The 13329-nt window shown below is 45.8% G+C and overlaps 1 protein-coding gene across 4 annotated transcripts in view; it reads right to left on the bottom strand.

The window, feature by feature from the left end:
• The window catches only part of LOC117154461 (uncharacterized), a 184414-nt gene that overhangs the window by 93549 nt on the left and 77536 nt on the right, over positions 1–13329 (bottom strand). For 2 of the 4 annotated variants that reach the window (XM_033329472.2, XM_076625776.1), the window contains exon 1: positions 516–1074. The gene's annotated coding sequence lies outside the window, so the exon portion shown is untranslated. Of the gene's footprint in view, positions 1–515; positions 1076–3047; positions 3244–13329 lie in introns of those variants that run through there. The other 2 variants (XM_076625777.1, XM_076625778.1) reach the window with 2 other exon arrangements.

The raw sequence follows: 13329 nt of genomic DNA, 5'->3' as shown, positions 1-13329 counted from the left end.
CAATTCCGATTTCTCCGACGTTCGATCCTAAGAGAATTCGACCTACGGACCGATGGCAACTCGATCGCGATACGTCGACGTTACGACGCCAATTTTCCTTCACAGCGATCGGATTTTCACTCCGCTCTCAACTCCGTTTGCATCCTTCGCACTGAGAAACACGAACAGAAACAACTCCTTGGGTGATGTACAACGACCTCCTACAACGACCCTGTACAGTCGAAGGAAAAACAACCGACTATCGAACTATCGCACACTCGCAAGAGAATAGTCGAACGCGAAAGACAATCGAATGGAGGCGCCAGAGGAAAAGCGTACGGCGATCTGGCGCTTAGCAGGTATTCGCTGGAAACTGTCACGGAATCTACTCCAAATTCGACTTAGCGTTCGTTACACCGATAAGAGGATAGAACGTGAACCGCGGAGCAGAGTGGTACACGCTGTTCCTCTCTGGAAAAGGAGTCGGCGATCGGTGGAGCGGCGGTTCGCGATCGTTACGAGCCAAACACGCTTACCTGAACAGTTATGAATTCCGAGTGGCGCGGTATGTCGCCGCGCGGCGTCTCGTCGCTCTGTGGGCGTGTTTCAATATCGTTATCACTAAGTTAGCACCAAGAAGACACTGCACAGTACACACACACAGCACATCGTGGCGTTCGGATGGTTGCCCGCGTCGATAGCTGGGCCCCTGTGTATCGCGCGCGTCGTCCAAGTCGTCGTCCAAGTCGTCGTCCGAGTCGTGGCCGAGCCGTTCGTGAGAAACAACAGTACGATGTAACGAAACCGATGCACAGGGAAAACGAGCACGGTAAATCGTGCACGGAGAGCTGCTGGGCTTGGTGCTCGAACCGGGTCGTCGGGATGTCAGGTTCGCGTGTCTCCGCGAGTTCCCCTGGCTTTCCTTCTGCCGTCTGTTTTCCTCTCGCTCGACTGCTCGATCCGCGTTGGGAGGGGAGACAGATAGAGAGAGAGAGAGAGAAAGAGAGAGAAAGATTTTTGGAAGCACGCGCGCGCGCGCACGTAAACTCGAGTCGATGCGACTGTCGTGGCACCCGGCGCGGAACTAAGGCGAACGAAAACACCGGTCTCGACGTTCCCCTCGCGTTCACCAGCGTTCGTTAGGGTTCGCCAGCGTTCGGCACGACTCGGCACGACCCGGTCACGCCTACCGCCACGGACCAACCTACTAGCGGGCGTTTACTCCCTCCCCACCATCGAACCAACGAGAACGACCCAGCGGCGTTCGTGTTGCTTCTCCTGTCAACACCGAGCCTCTCCCTTCTTTCCAGCAGGACCCTAGCGGCGCTCCTTTTTCCGCGGTGCCTAGCCTCTTGTTTTTCCAACCGCGATTTCGCCTTTTTTTCTTTCCCTTGTTCGTTCTAGGGCTGCCCTCTTTACACTCGCTTGCCGAATCGACGATGTGCACGGAATCCGAGGATTCGCGGTTAATACGTTCGACAGAGCCGCTAACGAGTTTACGATTCCAGTTTCTTGCTTTCCGGTCGATCCGTCAACAGCAGCCGGCAAATTTACGTACCCGGCAGAAACGTCCCTATGCTCCTTTTCCCACTTTTCCAATCTTCTCGTCTCGGCCTTTCTCCGGCTCTCCCTCGAAGAAGGACTCGGCGTTACCCTTTAGCAAGATATTTCAGAGGAAATCGATACGAGAGATCGTGCGCACCGATCACGATCCCGTCGTGGTTGCACGATACTTTTGCAACGTCGAGCAGAACGAGCGGAACAAACTGTTGGAAAATGAATCGCAATTAGCATAATCGCGACGTCTGTGTGTGAACGCGCGTAGGCACGTGACAGACTCTCTTCAGCAACCGATAACGGTTACACGCGTTTTTCCTTTTTCTTGTCACGAACCTCGTAAACGAGAGACGTGTGCTTAATTAATATTGCGAGTGCGAACCGCGGCCAAACGTTGTATCCATAGTAACCCATTATCGAAACACCGTATCTACCTACATACCTACATTATTTGAAAAGACAGCGCTGGAAAATCCACCGGAGACGAATCTGGATCGGAGGTTCGGCGAAGGATAGCGGCGAGCAGGAGGCCGATTAACGGAGCAAATTTTTCAATCGCGTTGCTAGGGACAGTGTACGTGAAAGCGTCTATCTGAGCGATGATCTTCGCGCGGGGCACGCGCCGTGCCTCCCGTTTTCCTCGATCCGATCTAAATTTGGGTCGACCGATCGCGCAAGGCATCTCTTTCATCGCCACAAACGCACACAGGCGCGCCTACACCTGCGTAAAGGCACGCGCTCGCACACGCTCGCGACAGAGAACGATGAAATCAGCGCACTGATCCGACGGAATTATTCAACACCTCCCTAGCTAGCGGCCGCATCTACATAATATTCGTTCGTTCGATAAGCTGGATTTCACCGGGGGACATCTTTACGGTACTTGCGAAGTCTAGGAACCAGCAGCGAGCCACTCGCCCTTGCACTTTGCCTTCCACCACACCGAGTTTTCAATAATCCTCGTCGAACGTTTCTCGGTTGCTATCTGTTGGTCGAGAATTAACCGGTTCAGCCAAACGATCCTGCATTTTCCATTGCTATTTTCTTGCTCCCTTAGCGGATCGAGAGAAAGTTCATGAAACGGAGATTACAGAAAGATAATTTCATGGCATGGAATTATATTTACCGCACGAGCTAAACTTCCAGTACGAAAGTTAGAAAAATGCACTGCGAGTGTTTCGAGTTAGCTGGTTGTCGCTCGAAAATCTTTCGATTTTCATCAAAGTACGCATCAACCACTAAAGGACTGTATTTGTATCTATACGACCGAATATCAGGCCGCGCGTTTAAATCGTAAGAAACAGAACTAGACTCTTAGAAAACATGTTGCGTGTGTAGATATCTGTATCGAATTTCGTGAACGAACGAACAGTGATAACGTGTAACGCACAGCAAAGGTGCATTTATACGCAATCGTGCAATGTTGTTTCCATGTGCTGGCCGCGCAACGCACCCGAATTGGTTACCATAGTTTTATATGTAACAGTTTAGGTATTATACATCATCCATACCGTGTTCGTCAACATCCACGGTGTCCACGTTTCCCAGTCACATTTCCCAGTCTCCGATGTTTCCGTTGTTTCCTCGTCTGTCTGGTTCAGGAGACGTACGAACATCCGACAGCGTACGAGGAAGGTGTTCGTACGTCTCCCACGAGAACATCTCGACGAATACCAGGAAGAAATTGAACAACCTGAACCAGTGTCGCTGCAATGAGAAACAAATCGAAGATTAGCACATTTGTATCTGCCTAGGCGAATTATTACAAAAGGCTGTTACAAATGTTAGTTGGATTGTACGATGAAACTCGTAGAATAAGAAATCTGTGTAACAACAACGCGATCTTGGCCGGTTGGATTTTATTCTTTTTTTTTTTTTTTTTTTTTTTTGACGGACCTTAAAACGGCGGAACGTGGTCCCTGGATCTCGCGAAAACTGTTGAAGACACGTAGCGAAGGGGTAACGTGCCGAAATATTTATAACGAGCAAACATTTGTAAATTTCCCCGGCGTTCCATTGTAAAACACTTTGCACGTTAGGTTAGACGCGCGGTTATCGGCGATCTACGCAAATTTGTCGTGCAAATATTCCGAGTCGCCGGGGGTTATTAATGTATTCAAAGCAGGCCGTACGAGCATATGGTACGTGCACGGTCTGATGGAACGATTTGGCAGCGTCGAGCCGCAGTATCTGCCAATCGGTGGTGAGAACTGCATTAAATTCGCTCGGGAACATTGAATTTTCCACTGGCGCCCGTTCTATCGCCGCGGATATTCACCGCGTGCCGCCGATAATTGCGCGATTCCGCGTGCCGTTCGAAGAAATCTCGTCCGCGTTTCTTCCAATTTTTCGTCCGCCGATTCAACTACGCCGCGCGCTCCGCATCACGCGTACTTTTAAATTATCGAACGTTGCCGAACAATCCAAAAAATAGGAAAAACCAGCATTCATACGCGTTCGTGTTAAACACGCGGGTAAAGTCAAATTCGGCGAAAGACAGGTATCGTAGGAAAATCTTGCTGCCACGCGACATCGTGGCAAGTAAAGATCGATCGTCGACCTGTTGGAGACTGAAATTCGCTATTGTAATTTTCGTATGTCGGAGATGTGGACCGATAAAACGACGAGCGACAGAATCAGGTTGGAGATCGGCCGGTAATTCGATGGTACGTTGTTCGGTTTTGGAGCGGGTCGGGCGAACATACAGAGCTTACGTGTCTACCTAGATACAGGTACACGCGTGCACGCGTTTCCGTGAGCCGATCTGGATGCCGGCGGCCTATCTAGATGAGATACGACGATTAAGATACACGCCCCTCCTCCGAAAACCAGAGGCCGGAAAGCAACGAGAGATGAGACGACAAGAGAGCACCGACTGGCGTTACAAGTTGGCCCAGGTCGGGCGATCCGATAGCGGCTGACTTTTCCGATCCGCTCTATCGCGATGCAGCCGCGAGAACTCGTCGATAACGTCGCCGAACGGCGTTAACGAGTAACCGATTGACTCTGACGATCGATAGGTATCGATAACGCGTCAGCTTTCTTTCGTCCTATCGCGTAATTCCAAACCTGTTCAAATTCTAAAGAATATAGTCCACTGCAAAATACTTTTGCTAGCAAAGTGCATTTCTCTGGGAATAGAAAAAGGCCGATCGTTGATTTATGCTTCCTCTGTGAGATCGTTAACAATCCGCGCGTTACTGCACCGGTTTCGACGTTGTCCTCTACACGCAATCCGCTATTCGGACTTGTCTTCCACCTAAAAGCGTTCTAAACGCGCCGATTCGGATCCGATCCGCGGGATCTGTTCACGGGCCAACGACCTTCGACGCGCGATCGCTCTGCGGATCGCTTTCTACCTTCGAGACTGGGGAAAATTCTCGAGGAACATTAGCTTTCAGACGGAATTTCGGTGTATTTTGTAGCACTTATTCGCCTATTTTTGTCTATTTATACGTGTGCGTATGCATTTTCTTATCTCTACTGCTCGGTGTTTCTCCTGTCTTTTATTCTCCTCGTTTCTCTTCTCTGTGACGCAAATACGCGACACGTACACGGAGTAACCTTCCACGCAACTTGCTAATCGCCCTCTTACCTCGTACGACGATAACGTACTCGATCATCGCGATAGACGACGAGTTTTGCCGAAAGCTACAGCAAGAATCGTCCAATATATCGAAAATAAACAATCTTGGGACGATAACGTAAACGGCGGAACGTAAATTCCATTTACAACGAACGATACTCTTTCGTTGTCTTATCGAACATCGGTTGCCAACATCGGCCCGACCCGAACTAGGATCGACGATGCGAAAAGAGCTCTCAGGCTTTCGGCTAATCGCAAGAACAACGTAATAGGCGCTCTACCGAAAGAAGCATCTCGGCGAGGAAAGGGTTCGGTGATTCTGTGGTCGGGCCAAGTCGGTTCGATTCCGTGGCGGGAAGGACGCGTGTCTCGCTTTCACGGCGCTGCGGGTCGGCTGGGTGGGGGTAAAAGCGCGGTGTGCGTGTGGCGGTGGTGGGGGAAAGGGACGTGGACGGGTTGGCGGCGTTGCCGGGTCGCCGGGTGGCTGGAGTACCGACGGAGAGTACAACCGAACAATCTGTAGAAGCTTGTTCGGGACGAGAGAAGTCCGTAGATCAGCCAATCAGATAGGCATACCCCCCCTCTCGTCCATTGTCACAAAATGGCGGCCCTAAATCAGCCAGACTCCGCCTATCGCGACCCCCACCCTCTGGCGCCTCCAGCGCCGCGTCATGAAAAACTCCGCCTATCGATTCATTTTTACCGCTCTTGTTTCCCCTCTCTTCCCCTCTCTCTCTATTTCCCCTCTCTGTTCTGTCTGTCTGTCTGTCTCTCTCTCTCTCTCTCTTTACCGTTCTCCTGTCTTCCCGAGGAGTCTCGGGATCTTCTACCTACATACGGGCCGTGCGTCTCGATTTCCAGCGGTTATTCGGTCTGGAAAATCGGAAATGGAAAATATCGTAGAGATCGTTTGGAGATGGAAGATAACGAGGGTGAATCATCTAAGCGCCGGATACTCTTCCGGGATAATACGCTTCCGAGTGACTTTCTATTCCCCGAACTGGCCTTCGTTTAGCCTCTAATTGCTACTAATAGTCCTAACGATAATCCGACCTTGTAATTTGTCCACGCTGCCCTGTCCATTCTCCATTTCCCATAGAGTAGCTCGTCCAGCACCGCTTAGCTATTCGTCCCGCGTACTCCTTCATCCGGAATAATAAATCGGCGTCGATATCTTTGCTCCAGGAAGACTCACGTAGCCACCTGATCTATGGCCATTCTCCTAACTTTATCCGCTGGCGAGCCGAATAAAAATCGGCTGGAAGGCGCGCTCCGGCCATCGATTCCAAGTAGCTGCGAGTTATAACGCGAGCGGACCACGATATTCGCTAGTTACAACTCACCGAATTCGAAAATTGTGAAATAGGTCGATGTACCGAGAACCCGGACGTGTATCGTCCAAACGACTCTGTAATCTCGGCTCGATCTTAGTCTTCCAAGTACCTACGCGCAAAAACGCCCAAATGGGCATCTACCTATTTAGATTCTGTCGTTCGGGTTGCTACTTTACGGACGAACGTACTTTTCAAGGTACCGTGTAGAGTATGAGGTGGTTGTTGGTGAAGCTGCCCACAAAAAACACTCTTGATGTTCAACAAAAAAGGTTTATTAAACTATTAGCAATCAACGATCAACAATTAATGATTAACAATTAACAATGAACGATTAACTATCAACAACGATTAACGATCAACGTGAGGCAGTCGTTGGTGAAGGTGCCCACAAGAAACACTCTTGATGTTCAATAAAAAAGTTTATTAAACTATTGGCAATCAACAATCAACTATCAACAATCAACAATCAACGATCAACAATCAACGATAAACGATCAACGATCAACGATCAACGATCAACGATCAACGATCAACGATCAACGATCAACGATCAACGATCAACAATCAACAATCAACAATTAACGATCAACGATCAACGATCAATAATCAATAATCAACAATCAATAATCAACAATCAACAATCAACAATCAACAATCAACAATCAACAATCAACGATAAACGATCAACGATCAACGATCAACAGTCAACAATTAACGATCAACGATCAACGATCAATAATCAATAATCAACAATCAACAATCAACAATCAACAATCAACGATAAACGATCAACGATTAACGATCAACAATCAACAATCAACGATCAACGATCAATGATCAACGATCAACGATCAATGATCAATGATCAACGATCAACGATCAACTATCAACAATCAACAATCAACAATCAACAATCAACAATCAACAATCAACAATCAACAATCAACAATCAACAATCAACAATCAACGATCAACGATCAACGATCAACGATCAACGATCAACGATCAACGATCAACGATCAACGATCAACGATCAACAATCAACAATCAACAATCAACAATCAACAATCAACGATCAATGATCAACGATCAACGATCAACTATCAACAATCAACAATCAACAATCAACAATCAACAATCAACAACTTATGGTCAACAATTAACGATTAACGATTAGCTATGAACAACAATTAACTATCAACGTGAGATAGTCGTTGGTGAAGGTGCCCACAAGAAACACTCTTGTTGTTCGACAAAAAAGGCTTATTGAACTATTAGCAATCAACAGTCAACAATTTACGGTTAACAATTAATAAATAACAATTAGTTATCAACAATAATTGACGATCAAGGTGAGGCAGTCGTTGGTGAAGGTGCCCACAAGAAACACTCTTGTTGTTCTACAAAAAAGTTTATTAAACTATCAACAATCCACAATCAACAATTTATGATCAACAATTAACGATTAACGATTAGCTATCAACAACAAATAACGATTAACGATTAACAACAATTAACGATTAAAGATTAACAATCAAGAGTTAATAACCACATCTGTGGAATTGCGTTTGCTTCGCTATGACGCTAAACCTGTCGCACTTCGCAGCTCGAAGCAGAATGAATTTTGTTCGGAACCAAACGGATTCTTTTCTTCGTTGCCCTTCGATATCGCCACTATGCACGCGTTTATTAGATGTCAGCGATGGTTGCCGCGTACGTATTCTTCCGAATATTCGGCGAAGGAACCGTATTGATATCGATGGGACATTAGGCACATTGACCTTACGTTTTGAAGGTATAGCGCTTTGTGTCGCGAAGCTGTTGGAAAGTTTCGTGGTCGAGTGCCGTCACAAATATTATTCGGGATATTTAGTTACGCACAGCTACTTAAAGTTTCTAATTTTACTCTGCTTTTAACGTACGCGTTCGGTTCGTGAGCGAGTAATAATAGCAATTTAGGTTACGAAATCGGTAGCTTTTTCTCAATAATTATCCGATATTCCTAGCTTCTATCCTCGCTTTATTATCAGGGTTTCACCCGATAGAGCAGCAATTGGCCGATAATTTTCTGTCTCTGTACGCGCGTGACCTTAGGTTCATCGGGTTGCCACGTTATCGCGACTACTTGCACTTTCACCGAGCGCGTATTTTAACCACAACCATCCCCCTTCTGCCTCACCCTCCGCCTGATAATCCAGATTTAGCGAAAGCAGCCTTTGGAATAAGCGGCGCGCGAAATAATCCCGCCTCTCACCGGGGTCGAAGCTCATTATCGTTAAATGTGTTCGGAAACTCATTTGGCCGGCAGCGGTCGCGAATAAAGTTCGATCGAATTATTTGTCGATCGCGAGAGTTCGTTTTCGGCCTGCTGCGCCACGATTAAATCACACCTCTAACGATTACTCTATTGACTGCCCTATGCGTCGCTCTAATGACCATTTCGCGCGATACACTGCACTCGTACCGTGTACAGCAACTCGTCGATCGGATATCCGCGGTAACACGGTTACCAGCAATTCGCTCGGATATTTTATTCGGCCATTCAGTCGGCGATCCTAGCCTTGTAAAAAGGAAGAAAGAATATTAATTGTTAGGGATAGCTCGTGTAAGGTTCTCGGCTAATGTCGCTGATTTTGCAATCTCATTCTGGAATTTCCGAAAAAGTCCTACTCGCTATGTTTCTCGTAATTGATCGGTCGTCATGAACATTACTGGGGGCAGCTGCCCTTGAGGGGCCATCGTGTTCTCTTCCACACAAGTTCGGAGTAGAGTAACCTGATTCGAATTCCATCGTCCACGACGAAGTACCTGCGGAGGACTCGTGTAGAGGATGTTCGATCGTGAGATCTGTTAGTCGTAGAATATATTTAAAAATAATTAAATAAATTGGTATACGGGCAATATTCCCTGAGAGGATCGTACAGTGTATAAGTCGCAAAATAAGATCGCTGATACATACTCGAGAGACACTCGTAGATACGATAACTGTTAGATAACTGGTTGATAACTGCTTGATAACTAAACTCTTTTCGGTTGCGTCCGTTTATTTATACTGGCAGGGTTGGAAAATTCAAATTCGTCTTTGTTCGACATTATTTTATTTCGGAGTTTATTTATTAATACATTGTATATTCTAACGATATTGCTACAACAATGATAAACAACATGATTTGAATTGTCCTGTAGCTCATGTGCCGCTACATACTTTTTATCTTCGACTTGTTTAAAACGAGTCTTCTGCCAAAGTAATATAATATTTCTAATATCGAAACGAGATCAAACGATATACTTTAGATCTATAAAATACTATTACACTACTCGTCAAAGAGATAGCCCACGTGAGCTATCTTTAATTTCTCAATGACGCGTGTAAAGTTTTTCGTCTGTAACGTACAATATCAAAACATTATGAGCTCCGGATATGCGGTTCGTTGAAAAGAATTAAAAATATTACGAGGCTTGGTGTGTAACAAAAAAAATTGTTTGATTTTAAGAACGAAATGATAGCACGTGTACGATAAGAAAATAATAATCAACGTAAATTGTAACTAACAATAATTACTTATCAAACGTATATACTTATTTAATAATGGGTACATCCTCCTTTATTTTCTATTACTTCTATCGCACGATTTGCTATCGATTTATATAGTTTCTGGATGTAATTTCGACTTAACGTATCCCATTAGCGTGCAATTGCGTTTTTTAATTGTTGCACGTGTCGATACTGCTTTCCATTCGCGTATACGCCGCGAACAAGTTCTGCCCAGCAATTTTCAATAATATTAAGGTCCTGGCAGCGTGCACGCCACGGCAAAATAGATATATTATTTTCATTAAAGTATGATTGGACCAATCTTGATGCGTGTACAGGTGCATTACCTCGTTGAAGGATGTAATCAGGTCCAGAAATGCGTTCTGCATGATTATTTATTCGTTCTTTGATTAAATTTATGTACCGGACACTGCTCACTCTGCCAACGATGAACTTGATACTTGTCTTGCCGAAATAACCGACGCCGGCCCAAACCATCACGCTGCCTCCTGCCATTTGTCGTCGAATCACTGACATTGTCTGTTTTCGCGTGTCATGAAAATAATATCGCCACCCATCAGGACCATCCAAGTTGAATATTTTTCGTCTGAAAATGGTATCCTTCTCCATTTACTTTTCCAACGCATTCTTTCTTTCGCAAAGCATAAACAATCTTCTAAGTGTTGTACGTATTGATACTGTTTTCCATACGCCGTGAACAAGTTCCGCCCAGCAATTTTCACTAATATCCAAGGTCCAGGGACCTCTTTGACCCCTTTGACGAGGAGCGTAAATACGCGCGTGTACATAACAGACAGAAGAAGATAAATCAACGTGGCTGTGGCCAGTATACCACAAATTCTATCGCGTTTGGTTTTGTTCGTGAAAGTAAAATAGTTGCGTTAACATCGTCCGATCGATGCGTTTCTTTTCGCCCTGCCGATCTTCGGTTCTCTTCTTCTCCACTCGCGCTGTCTTCCTCCAAATTCAAAATAGTGTGTTGCGTCTATCGAGTATTTCCGATCAATTACGAAGAGGACACGCTGTACCGAGCTTTTCCTGCGGAGATTAAATTTGATTAGATTTGAGCGGAAGCTCGAGAAGCTCTCCGCGTCTAAAGGACAAATTAGAAGGGGACTAGAAAGTTAAAGTTAAAGTCGTCAAAGGCGTGTCGTTTTTTGGCAAATGACGGATTCAGGGAATAAGACCGATGGACGAGTGGTTTGTCCAACAGTCCAGGTACAAAAGCGTCATAAAACCGACCCTATTACAAAGTGTCCCTTATCTTTTTTTTTTTTCTATCCTGAAAGCACTACAGTCTCTTTCAATGGCTAATTCGAGAGTACCACTGGACGCAACGAAGAATTCCAGGTATAACGAGTTTGGCCTAATGCTCAGCGACGAGTCATCGAGTATTGCCATCATTAGGCGTCGTTAGCCGACACACTTTAAACGGTAGCTCATTAACCTTCGTTTTTCCGACTACAGAGGAAAGCGGCCCAACGTACAATACCATTTTGTCTTTGAAACTTTCTCCTTGCAAGATCAATCGCAACGAGCGAAGGATGTTTGCTGCTGTCGAGCAACGTATTTACGCTCGCCCATTGCGATCTTTTATTTCTAACGTTGCCAACAATTTCCAATATCGAATTAACATTAAACGGACATGAATCGTGTCGCAAATATGGAACATCGATATCGGCCACCTCTACCAGCTACGCTATATTCCTCGGAAAGATAGTTTCGTCCTTTTTATCGATTAAGACGATTTATTTTTAAAATCGCTACTTGCAGCTACTCGTAGCTGACAATCCTCGCATACTTTTCCCTCGGATTATTTATTGCTCTATCAAACTACCGGACCAGCGACGACGGTTCTTGGCAAAGCGGACGATCTCGAAGCGAATGACCGAGATAGTCCACTGAAGTTTTTGACATTCGTCTGTCAAATTTTTGAAAATGCTAGCTGCTGGCCCATGTCGGGTACAAGTGCCGCTGCGTATTTCGTCACTGTGCCGCGATATGGTTTCTTTCTCATAGCTGGAACCGTGGATCGCTAAACGATGCTCGCGAGTGCAAGCTTGCCGGTAAATAAATTGCTGCAAGTTTCGTCGCGAGATACGCGAAGACGCGCGAGAAGGAAGGAAGAAAAGTTATTATCGGGGAAAATTTGACTTCTGGGAGGTCAGCCGACGAAGAAAAAGAAGTCTCGCTATCTGAAAGCAGACCCCAGAGAGCCTTCCCTCTTTCCTTTTTCCTCTGCCCGTTTATTTCCACCGTTTGATACCGCGCCACAGCTTTTTCTGCGCCGCGACTACTTACTTTTCCGAAGGTCCTTTATCCGACAGAAGTCCCTTATCGACCGGCCGGCCAACTTTTATTTTCGCTAGAAACGCCAGCCTGAATCGTCTTCGACAGCCGAGCTCGACCTTTGCGAGAAAAAGCTAATACGCGAGCAAACGGCGATGGGTCGTCGAGCGATCGGACGCATTTGCTCTATTTTGCAAAACCAACGAGGAATAAACAGACTCTGGAACCATCGTTATATTATCGCTAATCCGCGTTTATTCGCAAACTACGTTTCCACTAACACGTTCCATATTTATCGATAATATCGAAACGTTTGACGATATTGTACAGACGATTTTATTCGTCGTCCGAGGTTACAGCGACGTCGCACACGTGCAATAGCGTTGAGAATTCTGAAAAATTGCCAATAGCGTGCAACTGTGAGGTGACGGTGAGACGTGTTGTTGGTTAAATTAACAACGAGACGAGTTCATTTCGTTAACTATATTTACAGATGTTTTAAAACGTAGAATACAACGTTAATCGCAAGCGTTGCTCGCTCGATGCTATTCGTTGGAAGATTGCGCGATACTGCGGTATTGATACTAATCGTTATGCTGATTCGTTGGACTGATTCGTCATACTTATTCGCTCGACTGATGATCTCCATGACTCGATACCGATATTGATTCGCGCGACTCGCTGACTGTGTCTGGAGAACATGGTCGTCTATTTATACTGGTCGAGTGGGGGAGGTTTGAACTTGTCGCTGGTCGTCGGTTGCACGTAGCAACGAAATTGCTTTGTCCAGAGTTTGTTTATTATTTTATTATGTGCGTGGTACAGTGTTAATCGTCTGTGGCAAAACAACTACGTGAGGCATCTTCGAATCGAAACGTCCTAAGATGCATATGCCGCTACACGTTGTTCGTTCGAGGGTTCCTTGAAGAAAATCTGGGAAAAGATGAATTTCCGCATTTTAATATCCTGAACTTTTTACATTTTCTTCGACGATTTGCTGTCCGTGTAAATTTGTTAGCTCGTGCTGA

Source organism: Bombus vancouverensis, chromosome 16 (genome assembly GCF_051014615.1).
Source record: "Bombus vancouverensis nearcticus chromosome 16, iyBomVanc1_principal, whole genome shotgun sequence".
Taxonomy (NCBI): domain Eukaryota; kingdom Metazoa; phylum Arthropoda; class Insecta; order Hymenoptera; family Apidae; genus Bombus; species Bombus vancouverensis.
Note: the sequence above shows the minus strand (reverse complement) of the source record. Positions and strands in the feature narration are given on the sequence as shown.